This window comes from Ambystoma mexicanum, chromosome 7p (genome assembly GCF_040938575.1).
Source record: "Ambystoma mexicanum isolate Mex_15411 chromosome 7p, UKY_AmexF1_1, whole genome shotgun sequence".
Taxonomy (NCBI): domain Eukaryota; kingdom Metazoa; phylum Chordata; class Amphibia; order Caudata; family Ambystomatidae; genus Ambystoma; species Ambystoma mexicanum.
In genome coordinates, this window is record NC_090939.1 from 394,975,435 (window position 1) to 394,992,911 (window position 17,477).

Below are 17,477 nucleotides of genomic sequence, written 5' to 3' on the forward strand. Positions count from 1 at the left end.
GCATCACTAATTCACTAACACATCAAAAAGGTTAAAAAAAAGTATAAATAAGTATAAATACTGTTACTATAATCAATGAACATACATATATAAACTGGGTGGGAACAAACAAGGGACATTAAGATAAGGAATTACAATAGAGTAAAAGGAGTATATTAAGTACACGTGGAAAACAAGAGAGAATGCAGTAGGTTATGTAAACATGCAGAACAAGAAAGGATGGAGTAGGTTACGTAAACTTGGAGAACATGGGAAAAACTTGGATATAGGTTGACATTTCTGAGGAGTTAACTGAACACCTGCCAACCATAAAAACAATACACACCCAAACAGAAAATAAATGCAAAGAATCCAAATTCCTTTCAACAGATATTAAAATAAGCATCAACAAGAAAATAAAAAAATAAAAAAATGACTAACATGAACTAGCAAAACACCATCAATTTTACTACCTAACAGAAAAGTCGAAACAACTAAAAACTGCATAGCTGAAACTGCATTAATATTACAACAAATAAAATCAAATAAACCTTCAACAACACTTACATTAAAACAAAAGCTACATGCCCCCATATACATGTCATTCATTGACAAATCTAATGTTCTACGTCCATGTTAGTGAAAGTTAAAAATACATTAAAAAATACTTGCCACACAATCAGAGCAGATGAAAAAAATGACAATGAACACCATCTGATAACAGTGAGCAGTTGTTAATATAACTACCACACATAACACTGCAAATGAACCTTCAAAAATGTAAATATGTACTAAGACTTACGTTAACATCCGCCACACTCTTGCCATGTGCACACCATCAGTTCTGGTATCAAAAGGATAAAATTGCAGAAAATAGTGTGTTTTAACTTTTAAAAATGAATACCACAAAAGGAGGACAATATACTCAAATAACTACTAAAATGGATGACACATTTTCACCACAGACAGCTACACAAATAACAACAACCAATCACAAACAATCAAACTCACTGAAATCTTTTTTATCCCTGCCCAGCATCTTTCATAGCCACGGCTACCACATGTCCACAAACACACGACGTGTCATTTGCCAAAATATAGACGCAGCTGCACAAGGTGCCACTTTTACACACGGGTAGCAATGCTGCATGAGAGGTGCATGCTAAATGGCTGTGGGTTCAGACCCCAGTCGTTGCTATCGCTAGGCGCGATTCTCAATACACAAATCACTCCCCTTTATTATAGAAGAGGCTATGAGGATTCATTTTTTAGTATGGAATATAAATGACAAAATAGACAGTAGTGATACAATGGTGCATACAATGTGCCAATACAATAAATGGCTGCTCATGAATTTATTTAAAGTGGATGATGATAAAGTAGTTTCAGCATTCCTCAGAAACCAACACCCAATTATATATTTCAAACAACAACATACAGTTCTACATAACCAATTTCTATAGACATGATGGAGTACACCTAACCGATGAAGGAAATGCCATATTCCTTCATAACATCACAACAGTACTCCAAATGTGCTGAAAAACAACACTAAGTGTATGCCAAAACAGTGTTCTTAAGGATTACGGATCACTTATAAGTACACATATAAAATAAAATAATACCCACAGAAATGTTATCATATAACCGTGAGAGTTCATTGACTATTTTTATAAACACGGTTATCCTTTTTTAGTTAAAGGGGGGGATCACTTCAGGTTTTATAATACAATAGAAGTTAAACGACCAATACAGTAAAACAATGCTCATGTAGTTATGTAAGGTAGATGAAGTTAAAGAAAGCAGAGCATAATACATGACAGTAAACTAAGTGTGGATACATTTAATAGGTACAATTATACACAATTTAATAGCTTGGGTGAGAATACACAGACTAAAATACACTGTATGCAGCAACTAAAACTGGTGGCTACTTTTGTATTTATTTTTTAAAAACAATGTTCTTCTTTTTTCTCCTCAGCCTCACATGTAAGAAAGTCTGAAAACACACAGCCAAAATAGATAAGACTCCCAAATACCTACCGTGCACTGAATATGACCTTTGGCCATGGCCAGTGATTTTACACCCCTGACGTCATTAAACCAATAATAAACAAAGACACACCAAAATGTATAGCTGCGGGCACAGAACTTCTCTTACCCTCGGCTATCTGTAGTCCTATGTAGCCTCTTATATATCCCGATTATCGGAAAAATGGTTGATAAAAAAATGATTTCCAGGCCCCCCAAACCCTTTCCAATTAGCCCCCCCATCTGTGACAGCTCCACCCACACCAACATGGCCTCCTCACCTCAACTGCCCTCTCCCTTTCCCCCACACCACTCACTGTTTCTGTGATGAGTTTGGTTTGTGATGTTGGCTATTTGAGGCTATAGATGTGGATACAGAAAGCTTTGTGGTGCAAACTCAGTCCGTGGACCTTCTATAAATCCCAAATTTCACTTGCTGTCCTCCAACAACCTACCCACCTCTAAACTAAAGTCATTTGCAATTATTTTACCCTGCAAATAGCTTTTTAACTATTTTTCATTTCCTGTTATCCTCAGCTGTAACCGCAGTTATCTCTTGCATCGAGAGAAAAACAAGATGGTGGCTGTTTCATTTCTAAAAACACCTGGTTTTGGGTGAATCGCTGAGATATAGCTATCTTTTTTGAGAAGCGGGCACCCGTTTCTCAGTCAAATATTGAACACATTACTGCTCGGAATAACTACTGCACAAAATAACCCCAAGCCAAGCGTGGATCGTAAGTTAACGCTTTGTGAACAAATTGTTTTGGACCTGGTCCAAATCCATCCAGCAGTTTGGGCTGTGGCTTTTGGCAAAAAATGTACCTTGATAGTCTATGGGAAAATGATTTGGAAGTAGGACAAACTTTGGGTAAAAATGTATTTTGTCTTCTTAATGACATTTATATTTTTTCACCAGATCTTTACGACACCTTGCAGTCTGGGTGGGCCCCTGAGTCTCTAATCACTTTCAAAATTTCAGTCAAATCCGTTATTCAAATCAAAAGTCATTAACGATAGAATTTTGAGGGGTTCCTATGAGAGTCTGACTAAACAAAAGTTGTTTATATATATATATATATATATATACATATATATATATATATACACACACACACACGCTGCTCTAATGTTGTGAAATAATGTCTTGTGTGACACTCTGACACCATACAGCTTGAAATGCAAGCACTCAGCCTCACATAATAGTGCTAACATGTAACTTGTATTTAGTATCAAACAACAATAAACTTCATACAAGTCAGCATGGACTTACAAACTTGCAGAAGGGCTCCATAGCTAACAGAACAGTGGCTATGGAGCCCTGTTTCAGTTAATACAGAGTTAAGGTGATTTCAGATTTCAGATTTAGTGCAATACAACTCTTGGAATTCAGTGGATGAGGGAAGTGAGGACAATCTTAACTCAGCATCCCTCCGTCGATGTCACCCTTGATGTCATTTTGTGCGTATTTGTGAACACCTTCTGTTATAATATGTATGTGCTCATAGGCTTTGCAATGGGAGGACGCCTTGTTAAGATGGTCATCACTTCCCACATCTGCTAAATTTCAAGGGTTTTGTTGGATTAAATCTGATCACCTTAACTCTCATTTACTAAAGTGTTTCACTGAATTTGAAGGTTTTTTATTATACTATAGATGGCCCAGAGACTTTGTCTTTGGCCATGGCACATGTTGCAACAATAGTTTTTGTTTCTTGGGTTGCACCTGCCATGGCCTTCATCCATGGCCAGTGGCCACAGACTTCAGCCATGGTCTCTCTACATGTTGCATAGTTTCCTGAGGTCTCACTAGCCATGGCTTTCGGCTGTGGTCACTGTGCATGTTGCAACAATACCAAGCAATGCTCGTGGTATGGCACAAATAGCTTTCTTTTGGGACCACTAGCCACTGGCCATGTCACACCATTAATGTGTAACTAAACACCCATTGCCCTCTGCCTAGAAGATATAGAAGATGCAGATGTTAAACCTTTTTTTTCTATCTGCTTATTCCCATGATCATTTCACAGTAATAATTTCTGATAACAGAAATGTCCAAAGGCAGCATGTCGGTTCACTGATTCCGGTGACAGTGGGAAGAAATGTTCAACATTTAAAAGAATTCCCCATCCTCACAGGCACTCAACATGTGCTTTCCCCTTGTTTTTCCAGGTGTCCCCACTACCCTCAATTGCTTTTTCCTAACTAATTCTCTCCCACTATCACTCATTACTTTGTGTCATGCACATTTTTTTCCAAGCATGCTTTATGCCATTGCTGCAGTAATCTTGCAAGCAAGATTCCTGCGATCTTCTCCAGACAAACCGAAAATGTTCTACTTGGATATTTCTCCCCACCCATCCCAAACTTCAAATGGTGTCTTCTTTCCCACTGCCAACCTATAGCCAGATGTGATTGCATTCTTTTTTCTCCTCAAAATTGTGTTTTCTCCCTGTATTATTGCGAGAATAGCTGGCATCAAGCAACAAAAATAAAAAGAAAACAATTAGCAGCTTTTCAATTAGCGGTCGATCTGGGTTGAGTTGTGGTTCTGAGTGATGGATGTGATGCTGGAAGTGAAGTAACTTGGATGCTTCCACATCAGTGAGCCATCTCTCGTTGAGGCTGCAGTGATCTTCATTGGTGCAAGACAGTGGTGAGAGGGATCACAGAAACAAATAATCATCTCTACATTCAATGTGAACCTGAAGAGGCATAGTGGGTCCTATGTCTACTCAACGGATATTGTACATGGTTTAAATGGGTCAAAGACGGGTAAAAGTGGTGAAAGAGGATTCCAGCTGCTCTTGGATGCCTCCGGGGATCCAGGATGAGGTTAGTCCTTCTTGCACTCCATTCCAGGGAGTTTGGATGGCCACAACATGGGTTTCTTTGAAAAGCCTGATTCCAGTTCAGCTGACCAAGTGGCAGGCCTTTGTCCACAGCAATTATTTCGAACTCACTGATCCCACCACTGTTCCTTTGAACTGTATTAACTAAAATATATTGTAACTAAAGGTTGTCTCATGATACATAGAAGAATTACCATAAAAGCCACATGCACATGATTATGAATTCCCCACTCCATACACCTTGTAGAATCTTGCAGCGCATCACCAAATAATCCAATAAAAAACCAGGCAGCAAATATATGTAAAGCTCTGCCGAAATGGACCTAGAAACTGGCATAATCACCATTTCCCAAAAATGTGGCCCATGAGCACAGAAACCTCCAGGTTTTTAATAAGGCTTAACACATATTCTGGTTCGTAGGTGGGCTGCCCCACCTTCTGGGATGACACTGTGCCAGGAAATGGGCATATATGTGCTGTGCACATAGCCTGACTTAACATTTGCGCAGCCTAATGGGTAGAGACAATCCAAAACCGGGGGCAGATATTTCTGTAGAATATGCAGATTCCTTATGAGCACAGACTGTCAAAATTCTCTGCAGATTTTAGAAATAACCTGCAGACTCTGAAATGTTTGGACAGTTTCAGCAGATTTCTTCTCTGCAACTATGGATTTCCCCACTTTGTATGAACAATACTTCTGCAGAATTTCACAAAGATTTCCATAGAGTTGGACTGCTGCTACTTATGGGCTCATGCGTGCATTCCATCCAATTTGCTTCTTCACTGCACTGTCTCCCTAAACATAGAAGCGGCCCATGCATCATCTCTTATCATGTCAAGTGTTTTGCTCTGTCCACTTCTCATGCATGTTCATATTTCATGCAGAAATACACTTCCATCGGCTTCAACATACACAAATAGGGGTCCAACTGCAGCCCACATTATTTGAGTTGTCTGTTGGCTCCTTATTTCCCTTATCACCATTTAAGATCTGAATGCAATATTCTCTCAACAGTAGCAAGGTTCAAGTTAACCTGTGCTAGAAGTTGAGCCTTTGCAGTGCAAAGTGCACGCCATTGGAATGACCCTCCAATTAATCTAATGAGTATCATCTAAATCCTTTTTTGTTATGCTGTTTCCTCAATGCCTAATTGCTGCTTGCTCTCACAGTTACCTCACTCTGTAGGCCCACTCTTTAAGAGCGTTAATGCCCATGGTCCATAAATGCTATAAAAGTGCAATTAACATAATACTAGAAGTCCAACCATTCCCCCTTTCAACCTTCAGGAGGATTGTGCTCTCTCATCCATGTACAGAAAAAAAGACAATACCACTGGGCTCACACACTGATGTGCCTGCTTTAAATCTTGCTGCTCAAATACTCCTGCCCTAAACAGGCCCTGGAAAAAAGTGGCAACGATGCTGGTGCTACAATTGAATATTATCAAAAAAAAGGAAAGCTACACAGTTAACTCATCTCAAGGGAATGCCACGTTACTATTTCATCATAGATTTCATCATAGAATTTTAGAACCACATATTCAATATCATAAAATGAATTTCATTAAACATAAATGCACTCAATCATAGAACACGAATAATACATATACAGTTAAAAAACATACAATAGAAAAATATGTCATCTCTAAATTACACCCTCATATTAAAATCAGAAAAAGTGTCACTTTGCACTGTCTTGTTCTCAGGTATTTTAAGCACGGTACACCCAATGTGCAAGTTCTCACTCCTTCACTAGCCCAATTTATGCAATGTTCTGTCCTTCCAGCTCTATTCCCCTGGACATTCATCAGGGACTGATAAACTTAGTATGTGTGTTATACTTCACTGTTCAGTGCATCCTACTGCCAGGTGAGAGGAGCAGTGTCTTGTCTCTCATTGACTTCCATATTTCCCAATTGTGTATGTTTTTCTGTGCCTCTTGACCCCCGGGCCCTGCCCGCTTCCTGCTCTCTCCCCATGTGTTGTTGCTTCTCTGTTGACTATCCTGGTCTCCACACTAAATCTGGTAGAAAGATGTTTAAAAAGGACAACCTGGTCTCCAACCCTCCTGGCCTCTTTCCACTCCATTAAGGTCATCATTAATGTTTACTTGAATGTTACCGTTTTGGTCCAAGGCCCTCAAGCCAACCACCTCCTCTTTGATAGACGCTTCCTGCGTCTCATCAATTTCTTTTCTTCTCCTGCTGTCCCCTCTCCTCCCTCCACGGCTTCCTTGCCTCCCCCTTCTGTCTCCTCCTTGGATACCTTGCCCTCTCCTCCTTCCTCTTCTGCCCCCCCTCGGGCTTCTTCTACACATCTGCAGGGCGTACCTCTGATGTGTACCCCTCCCCGGAAGTCTTTCAAGGATGGCCACCTTCTCCATATTGCCACTCTAAACTCTCGCTCATGTGTCAAACACTCCTCTGACATCTGCCGCATCCCAGAGGAACTTGACCTCGATGTCCTCGGTCTCGCCGACACATAGTTCTCGACCCGCTCTGTCACAAGCTTTGACACTCTCCTCCCTGATGGCTACAAGATCCTCTCCGCTCCCAGATCCAACCATTCCAGAGGGGGTAAAGCCCTGATCTTCCCAGAGTGGATTCATGCCTCTGTCATTCCTACGCAGGCCTACTCCTCTTTTGAATGCCTCGTCTGCAGGCTCTCTCTCTCCTGGCCATTCCCTTACTGTAGCTACCATCTATCGGCCACCTGGTCAGATCTCTTCTTTCCTCTCCGAATAGGTGATCTCTCCTCTTCCCTCCTAGTCTCAACCACTCAACTCTTCCTTCTTGGAGACTTTAACATCCACCTGGATGCTTCCTGTCCTTCCACTGGACTCTTTCTTGACCTCTGTGACTCTCTCTTGCTCTCTATTCTCCCCTCTGGCCCTACTCACTCTGCAGGGCACACTCGGGATGTTCTGATCTCTTCAGATGTTCCCCTTTGTGATCCCTCTCACCACTCCTCTCTCATGGAGTGATCACTTTCTTCTTTCCTTCCATCTCACCCTCTCCCCCCTTCAGGTGAGCCAACCACAACACTCCCACCTACCTTCTCGGTTATCCAACCCATGCAGCGTTTCAGCTGAGGATTTCACTGCCACTTTATCAAACCCCCACCCCGACTCACAACCTGATACAGCTCTTTCCATGCTCCACTCTGATATATCTGATATTCTCGATGTTCTTGCCCCTGTCATGAGAATCCACTGGAAGCCCTAAGCCAAGTGTCAACTCTTTTTTGTATGACTCAGACCTCATCACCCTTAAACACAAGTTCAGGGTGGCTGAGAGGAAATGGCGTGCTTCTGGTACATCTTCTGACAAACTGTCCTGCCACCTACTCCAAAGGCAATACCGGCTCTCTGTCCGAACCAAGAAGAGAGCCCACATCCAAGCCTGCGTCGCTGCGGCATCTAACAACTAAGCTGAATCTTTGAAATCTGAAAGGAGCTGGCCAATCCTGCTGCATTCTCTATCTCTCCTGTCCCATCCCAGGCCCTCTGCACGGCCCTGGCTTCTCATTTCATCTCTAAAACACAGGTCATCCTGTCCTCTCTCTATTCCTCTCCCCCTCCTCCTTTTCTTCCTCTGGTTCTTCTGCAGCCACATCTCCTCCCTCTTTCTCTGCCTTTTCCTGTTCTCCTCAAATGAGGTTTCTAGACAAGTCCGATCCATGAAAGTCTTGTCAAAACAGGTTCACCCCTGTTCCTTCAAAACTATCAAGGACCACATTGACACCCTGGCTCCTGCTCTGGCTGATTTCTGCAACCACTCCTTCACCACTGGAGTCTTCCCTTCCCCCTGAAGCACCACTTGTGCCCCCTCTTCTTAAAAAACCCTCTGCCGACCCTTCCTGCCCAGCTAACTATCACCCATTCTCCATGGCTACTTTCCTGGGCAAACTCCTGGAAAAGCTGGCCATCTCCCAGCTTAACCTTCACACTGAATCTGTTGGTTGTCTCCATGACCATCACTCTGGCTTCAGAGTTGCCAGAAGCATGGAAACTGCTCTCCTGCAGAACCGTGAAGACCTGCTCTCCAACCTCGATTCCAACACCCACTGTGTCCTCATCTTACTTGATCAATCTTCTGCCTTTGACATGGTTATGTTATGTTAAGTTATGTTATTTTGCATTTATATAGTGCCTTATATACCATTGGTATGGTCTGAAGGTGCTGGTAGGTTGAACGCCCTTGGGAACCGAAGTTCGGGTCAGTAGAGAGAGTAGAAAGAGTTAAGGTGCTAGTGAGCACCTGGTATGTGTGCAGCTGGTGCAGTATTCGTATAATAGCTGCTTCTTAGCATTAGGTGTGGTGGTTGAGAGATCTGGAGAATGTGTTTGTTCTGGCAGGATATATCCAGACTGGATATGGCTGCGTTAGTCCTGAGGAGAACGCCTGGCTGGGGGTGAGTAACCAGCAGTGATTACTTAGAATGATGTGGAGTCTGCGGCGAATGTTGGTATGAGAACAGTTATACCGAATGGTGTCATAGTATCTCTGTGTTCTAGCTGAGTGGTGGTGTAAAGGAGAGAGTAAGCATGGTGGTATGATATGATGGGTTATATGGTCCACACTCATCCGCTCTTCGCAGTCATTCCCTCTACGCACTCATCCCTCTACACACTCATCCGCTCTATGCACATCTCCTCTCTGCGTACCCCTTTTTCAAATGACCTCATTCGCTCATATGAATGTTTCTGTTCTATTAATTTTTTCGGCCCTACCCACTAGTCTGTTCCATGCAGTCCTCCACTCTACACATTCCTCTGCCCAGGTCATCCATCCCGTTCCGCTCATCGGTCCGCTCCCCACATTCTATATGCATTCGGTGCTCATCCATTTTACATGCTTATCCGTTCTACGCATCCACACGTTCTGTGTAATTCATCCGTTCTAGGCGTTTGTCCACTTTATCCCTTTGCGTGCACTACACCTTCATCTGCTCTACGCATTCATCCACCCTATGCAATCACCTGCTTTTCGCACTCACCTGCTCCCTGCACTCACCTGGTCTCCGCATTCACTTGCTTCTTGGACTCAGCTGCTCCCTGTGCCCATGGGCTCTTCGCATTCGTCTCCTCTCCACCCTCATCTGTTCTATGCATTCACCTACCCTACGTGCTCACCTGGACCCCGCACTCAACTGGTCCCCACATTCACCTGGTCCCTGCACTCAACTGGTCTCCACACTCACCTGGTCTCTGCACTCACCTGGTCTCAGCACTCACCTGGTCTCCGCACTCACCTGGTCTCCGCACTCACTCGCTTCCTGGACTCAGCAGCTCCCTGTGCGCATGCGCTCTTCGCACTCGTCCACTCTCCACCCTAATCCGCTCGCCACCCTCATCCACTCGCCACCCTCTTCCGCTTGCCACCCTCATCCGCTCGCCACCCTCATCCACTCTCCACACTCATCCGCTCCCCAAACTCATCCGCTCCCCATACTCATCCGCTCCCTACACTCATCCGATCTCAACACTCATCAGCTCCCCGCGTAAATCCGCTCCCCGCATTCATCTGCTCCCCGCTCTCATCCACTCTGCGCTCCTCCACTCTCCATACTCACCCGCACTCAACTGCTCCCCGCACTCATCCGCTCCCCGCACTCATCCATTCTATGCATCTATGTATCCACTCCCCGCACTCATCCGCTCCCCGCGCTCATCCGCTCCCAGCACTCATCCACTCTCTGCACTCATCCACTATATGCACTTGTGCTTTCCACGCATTCAACAGCGATACCCTGTTATATAAATTCATCTCGACACTAATCTATTCTGTACGCTCATCCTTCTGTACACTCCTTTACTCTGTCCACTCATCCGCTCTGTCCTCTCATCCGCTCTATTCACTCATCCGCTCTATACATCATCCGCTCTATACACTCAACCGCTCTGTACTCTCATCTGCTCTATCTACTCGAACACGCTATATTCTCTCCTCCGCTCTATACACTCTATACACTCATCCGCTCTATACACTCATCCGCTCTGTACACTCCCTCATCCGCTCTATACACTCCCTCATCTGCTCTGTACCCTCATCCGCTCTGTACCCTCATCCGCTCTGTACAATCATCTGCTGTGTACAGTCATCTGCTGTGTACCCTCATCCACTCTGTACACTCATCCGCTCTGTACACTCATCCGCTCTGTACACTCATCTGCTCTGTTCACTCATCCGCACTGTTCACTCATCCGCTCGATACACTCATCCCCTCGATACACTCATCCGCTGTGTACACTCATCTGCTGTGTACACACATTCGCTCTGTACACTCATCCGCTCTGTTCACTCATCCCCTCTGTTCACTCATCCGCTCTGTTCACGCATCCGCACTGTTCACTCATCCGCACTGTTCACTCCTCCGCTCGATACACTCATCCGCTCTATACACTCATCCGCTCTGTACACTCATCCGCTCTGTACACTCATTCACTCTGTACACTCATCCGCTCTGTACACTCATCCGCTCTGTGCCTGGTCAACCATGCCATCCTGCTCAACCGTCTCCATGTTAACCTGGGTATCACTGACCAGGCCCTGGCTTGGCTGTCCTCCTTCCTCTCTGATCGACCCCCAGGTCCAACTTTCGTCCTTCCTCTCCTGTATCTCTATCTCTACCTGTGGTGTTCCCCAGAGGTCTAACCTCTCTCCCTGGCTGTTCAACCAATACCTGGCACTTCTTGCCTACCGCATTGCGACTCTCTGCCCCAACTTTCAGTGCCATGCGGATGACATTCAACTCATCTTCAGGATCCCTTCTGCCACCTATTCTCATTCTCTCATCTCTTACTGTCTGTCCGCCATCCAGGAGTGGTGCACCGCCAATGATCTCTGCATTAATGCCAGTAAGATTGAGATGATTCTCCTCATCGGCACACCTTCTCCCTCCTTTCCTGTTACTCTCTGGCCGGCCTCTCTTGGCTCTCTTCCTACTCCCACCTGTGATGCTAAAAACCTTAGAGTCATCTTCGACTCCACACTTTCCTTCTCTCCTCACATCTCTGACGTTTCTAAGAAATCACACGACCATCTGCACCTCTTCAGATATATTCTCCTTTTCCTCTACTTCCCCCAGAAGCTCACTGTCTCCAGAACTCTGCATCTGTCTAGGGTGGACTACTGCAACAGCCTCTTTCTAAATCTGCCTGCCTCTACTCTCTGCCCTCTGCAACTCATCCAAAACAGGACTGAAAGACTTGTCCTTGTCCTCAAGCCCAGGGATCGTATCTCTCCAGGACTTGGCTCCCAGTGGCTGCAAGTATTAAGTTCAAAATGTTCTGCATTGTACACAAGGCCTTCTGGGGCCTGGGACCTCAATACCTTCAACTCTCCCTTCCTAAATATCTTCCCTCTCGAGCTCTTCGCTCATCCATCTCCAACTCCCTCAATGTTAGTCGCTTCGCCAAACAGCAAGTTGGTGGTAGATATCTTTCTTCTGCTGCGGCCTCCCTCTGGAACAGCCTCTCTGCCTCTCTGAAACTTGAGAACCATCTCCAGTTTCCGGAAACACCTCAAGACCTTCCTTTTTGCTTCTGCTTTCTCTCTTCCTCTCCCCTGCTGTTCTCTTGGCTGAATCTGAAACTGCACTGGTTACCTGGCCACCCTCTGATCTCGGGCGCAGGTCCCCTCCCCACCAGCCGCACCCTTGCACTCAGGGACTGTTCTGTATCCCCACAGCTCCTATTAGCACTTGCCACCAGCTGGCCGCACTTTCATTTATTGTCCTTATTTATCTTACTGTTATCATATGTACTGCACTTTCCCTTCCCCTTTTCCCCCTGCAGTTTTCCCTTTACCCCCCTCCCCTGCACTTGTGCGATCTCAATGTCACCTGGCCTAGTAGGATCACTGTCTTTGTCCTCCCTCTGTTTCCCATCCCTTGACTCATAACGCCTTGAAACACTTGTGTATAGGTGCGTTATAAATGCTGTATCATATCATATCATACTCTTTTTGTACTCCCTTGAAATTCATACAACAAATATACTTCATTCCAAAGTTTATAAATCACTTTCTTCTTCCACCCTATAGATTTCCCCTAGCTTCGGGATATGGAAAATGATTACTCCATATCTTACCAGTGAGTTTTGGACCTCTCTTTAATGTTGATCATGCTCCCAAATTCACTAATGGCGCGTACTTTAAATATACCATCTCGCTGTTCTGCAAAACAACAGAGAAACCCAATCCTAATGACTCTATTGTCCACCGTGTGCAATGTTGACCTTCAACTAAAACACACCCTTTGTGACAGAAATTCATAAGGGCTTACCTCGACCCGGGCTGGTAAGGGATGGACCCCTCCTGTTATAAATGCTCTCAAAAGTGATCTGAAAACAAAAATAGGGGCAGGTATGGAAAGGAAAACAAATGTCATAATTGCTTATCTTCTCCTTTAGCTCCACCCCTAAGGTGTTAGAGGATGTAAGTATAGTTTCCTACTCACTTTGTAATCACCCAACATGGGCCCTTCAATTGCCGTCTTTTCTTCCACAAGTGAGCGCCATAACAAAATGGCCACTGCCATTGAAATTCCTTCTGCGGGACATAATGACATCACTGTGTTTTAGTATGGGGGCACGTACATGGCCCTGCCACATATCATACTTGATTCCTGAGTATCCCTCCATCTTGGAGTAGCTATAATACAGTGGGGTAATCGGGAGGTAAGCAGCCCTGCCACGTATATGTTTGTAGGAATAAAATCTCCCACATTAACTTTGAACTAGAAGGCAATCCAACTGTGGATCATCTGTCATTGCTCCATTAGCTGGACGTCGACAGTACCTCTAGACATACAAACAATTAACCTCAACCCTAACTGGTGATTCGCGTTGTAATTAGTCCATAACCCAACAGCTAGAAATTAGCAACTAGTTCAAGAACAGTGTCACTTCATTCACAATATCATACAACTTACTTTGTACAAGATGAAACTAACGGGACCAATAGAGCATGGAGACTTCCTCGAAACATTACCAACACCTATGTCACATTATGCCATTCCACAGAATCATTTAACCCAATCAGGTGATGTTGTGTCCGAAAAATCCTTCTTTATTCCAAATGTAAGAGTTTTCTAATAATGTCCTCCTTTGAGGCTCCTATAACCTTTTTTAGAAACACCCAATGCAAATCTTTAAAGGTATGGTCTTGTTCTCCAAAGTGTTTAATGAGGGGCCCCTGTTGAATCTTATTAATGATACAGCTTCTATGCTCTATTAGTCTCGTTTTGCACTTATATTAGTCTCGTTTTACACTTCATATTGATGTTTCCAATATAATGATGCTAACATGGACAAGTGATCAGGTATATGACATTCATCGAGTTACAATTAGTACGTTCCTTCATCTCCCATTCTTTGGTTAACCCAATGTTGACAGTCTGCGTTTTCTTGGTAAAGGGACACATGATACAATTACCACACAGGTGGTGACCTACCATGGTGGGAGACACCATATGGTACCCTGCTTCAATCCCATATCTTGTCTAGCCGAAATATAATTCCTCATTACAGATATTCCTGATATTTGTGCTTTTCTTGAACGCCATCATTGGTACAGACATACATCAGGGGAGAAGCTTCTTCCAATTGCTTCTTATCACATTGCTGATTTTATAGGATCCATCGCTAAAGCTACTGACAGAAAACAATGCTGCATTCTTCTTTTGCCTAGGCTCTTGCTCTAATAAAGCCTCTTTGTGGTTATTGAAAACTCTCTTGGTGCTACAATTGCTGCACACTCACGCGACTGTACTTCATGGTAGTTCGATTCCAAAGCATGATTTTGCATATCTAAAACTGTCTTCTGCATTCCACACGTCATTTCTAATCATGATAATACAAATTAATGAGGTTAATGAATATGCAGTGCACCGTTGCTGGGCTCGAGCTGCAACCTTCTCCATTGTTCTGATATAAATGAGAGCAGATGCTGGGGCGTTTCTGTTTGAAACGTGAATCTATTTGTTCTGAAATGAACGTGTATTAAACCCATAGCATGATGGTTGTAAACGTGTGAATACATCCGTGCATTCTGAATGATCAGTCAAGTTAAAGGATAAAACCTAGGCTGGTTATTTTGGAAACACGTCTTCGCTTGGCTTTAGAACACTGTATCTTTTCACGCATGTTCTTTCCCGTTTATTTTGACATCAAGAGCACAGATAAAATAATCCATGTTGTGTATTAACCACGTTACTGAGAGTAGCTAAAATGTGGTCATGGAAAGCATAATTATTTGAAGATAAATCTATGTACAAGGTAAATATGACAAAAAAAGCAAGTTTCACTACATTTGTAAAGGGAGCATTTTCAGTGGCCCCTTCAAGCGAAAGAACAACTAACACTCCAGCAGCTCAGTTAATGTGTTCAAAGAGCTTCTTCGCAATAGGTCAACCAAAGCGCCACTCCAAATGAACTGGAGCAATGAAGAGAAAGCTCCCTTTGGTGTGTGTCTTCGGTTATGCCTTTGATAGTGACAGCTCAAGGGAAAATGCAAATATAGCAATCTCCTGTGAGCAGGTTTTGCCTTAAATTAACACCTTGCAAGCCAGAGATTGGGATTATGTTTTATTTTGTTATTATTTTTGAATCCTAGATAAGGGAGCCGAATATCTTATGAGAACGGATGGATTTAATATAAGGTATAGTTAAAACATGGTTTATATTTGAGAAAATGTGCTTCCATTCTATAGATTGTTGGGAAAAGTTCATTGTATTCTCATGACATTGTTGCAGAGAAATCATAATTTTTTCGCAACAATTTTTATTTATTTTTTAAATTCAAAACAATATGATTGTGTTCGATTACAGGATACAGATGTTTTACAGCATTGCTTTCGTGGCAACATGTGTTGTCCCCTTGTTTAAGCTATGCAATATAAAGGTGCATATTTACAGCAAGGGGTTGACATGTCCAAAATGAATGGAATGGTTTTATTTTACTCATTTATTTCCTTAGTTTTAGTTTATGTTACTAGGCGGCACTTTAGCGCTACCTGCAAGCCAAAACGATTGCATTAGAGTACAGCTAGGGCGAAATGGAATATGAGGAGGTCACAAAGCTTCTAGGTGTTGTTTGGGTATCTGCCCACCCGTTCACTGGCCATGGCCATGCTAATCCCTATGGTCATTCCTGCCCAGTACCTGTGCCTCAGTGCCCAAAACAACTCCTCATGGGAACTCTTTGAGCTCACTTTAAAACAGCCTTAGCATCAAACCTTTTGATTCACTTGAAGTGCCTGGCAGTATTTTCTCAAACAGTCTCCTGAGAGTTACTGACTTTAATGGAGTTGTAAACGAACTACTGGTGTAGAGAAAATGTCTTAACCAGGTCTACCTTTAACCACTCGATGTATAAGCACTAACTGTCTCCTTCACTGTTTTGGCTTGTGTATAAGTATATATTTGCCAGGCACTGCTATCAGATGCCCAGGTACTCACACCATTTTGCACCTTCTACCATCAATAGACAGATTTTGAAAAATAATGTGCATATGATTTTAAGAAAACCTTTACAATTCAACAGTACAGAAATATAAAATTCATGATAATCACTGCATATTATTGTTAAAAACATTTCCAAACACACAAACGTATCCTATTTCACATGGACTTTTATTTCCTTTCCATTCATTAAAAGAACAGAATATCGCAAATCAATACCCTATGAAGTGCATTCTTCTGGCAGGTTTGCAAAGTGCATTAGTACAGAAATGTTAGGAAGTGGGCAACACTGACACTACGAGTACTATGTTGCTGACTCCCGGTTCTTTTCCACAGGATTTCATTATCTAAAAGGGTGCCACGAAGCAATACCATTTAAAGGGCAATCTTCTGGCAGAATTACAGGGTGCTCAAGTGCAAAGAATTAAAAAAAAACAGCCACTGCTAACCCATCTGATGTTATATAACTGTTTAAACACCTTTTCAGTAGGTTTTCATAATCGGACCAATTCATGGAGAGAAAACATTTCTGAAGATCAACTAATCTTTTCAACTTCAAAGCTGGGCATTCAAGTAATAGATGCTTTGCGGTTTCAATACATTCTTGTCCTCACCGAATCTGCATAGTGCGTCCAAAGTACAAATCTTTCCTCCCCTTAACAGCACCCCTTTCGTTAGCAGCAGCTTCCATTGGAATTGCATTAAAATCGCTCTATACAAATGGTCAGGGAACAAATGCATATATGTAGCAAGGGTGACTCTCCCTTTGTGCTCGTGAGCGAGGTGCTGCAAGGACCCATATCCATGGATGGAAAGAGTCGTTTGTCTTGATGAAATCCCTATTATAAAGTGCATTTTTTACTTTATCGGGTTTAGTAATCAAATCATCCGTATCAAGGTTGAGTTCGCTCAGCATACTTTCAGAGTGTTCCTTTAGATTACAAAGATTTTCCAATGAGACCACCAAAGCATGTTTCCTTTCCATGCAGATTTTAATTTCAGCATACAGTGACTCACTAATCCTGCAATTTATTTTGCAAAACAGGGACAGTAGTTGCCACTGAGCCATCCTAAGCGATAATAACCCCAGTTTGAGTGGATTGTTGTCAGAGGGACAGCATTTGGTACATTGAACTCTCGTCTCCACA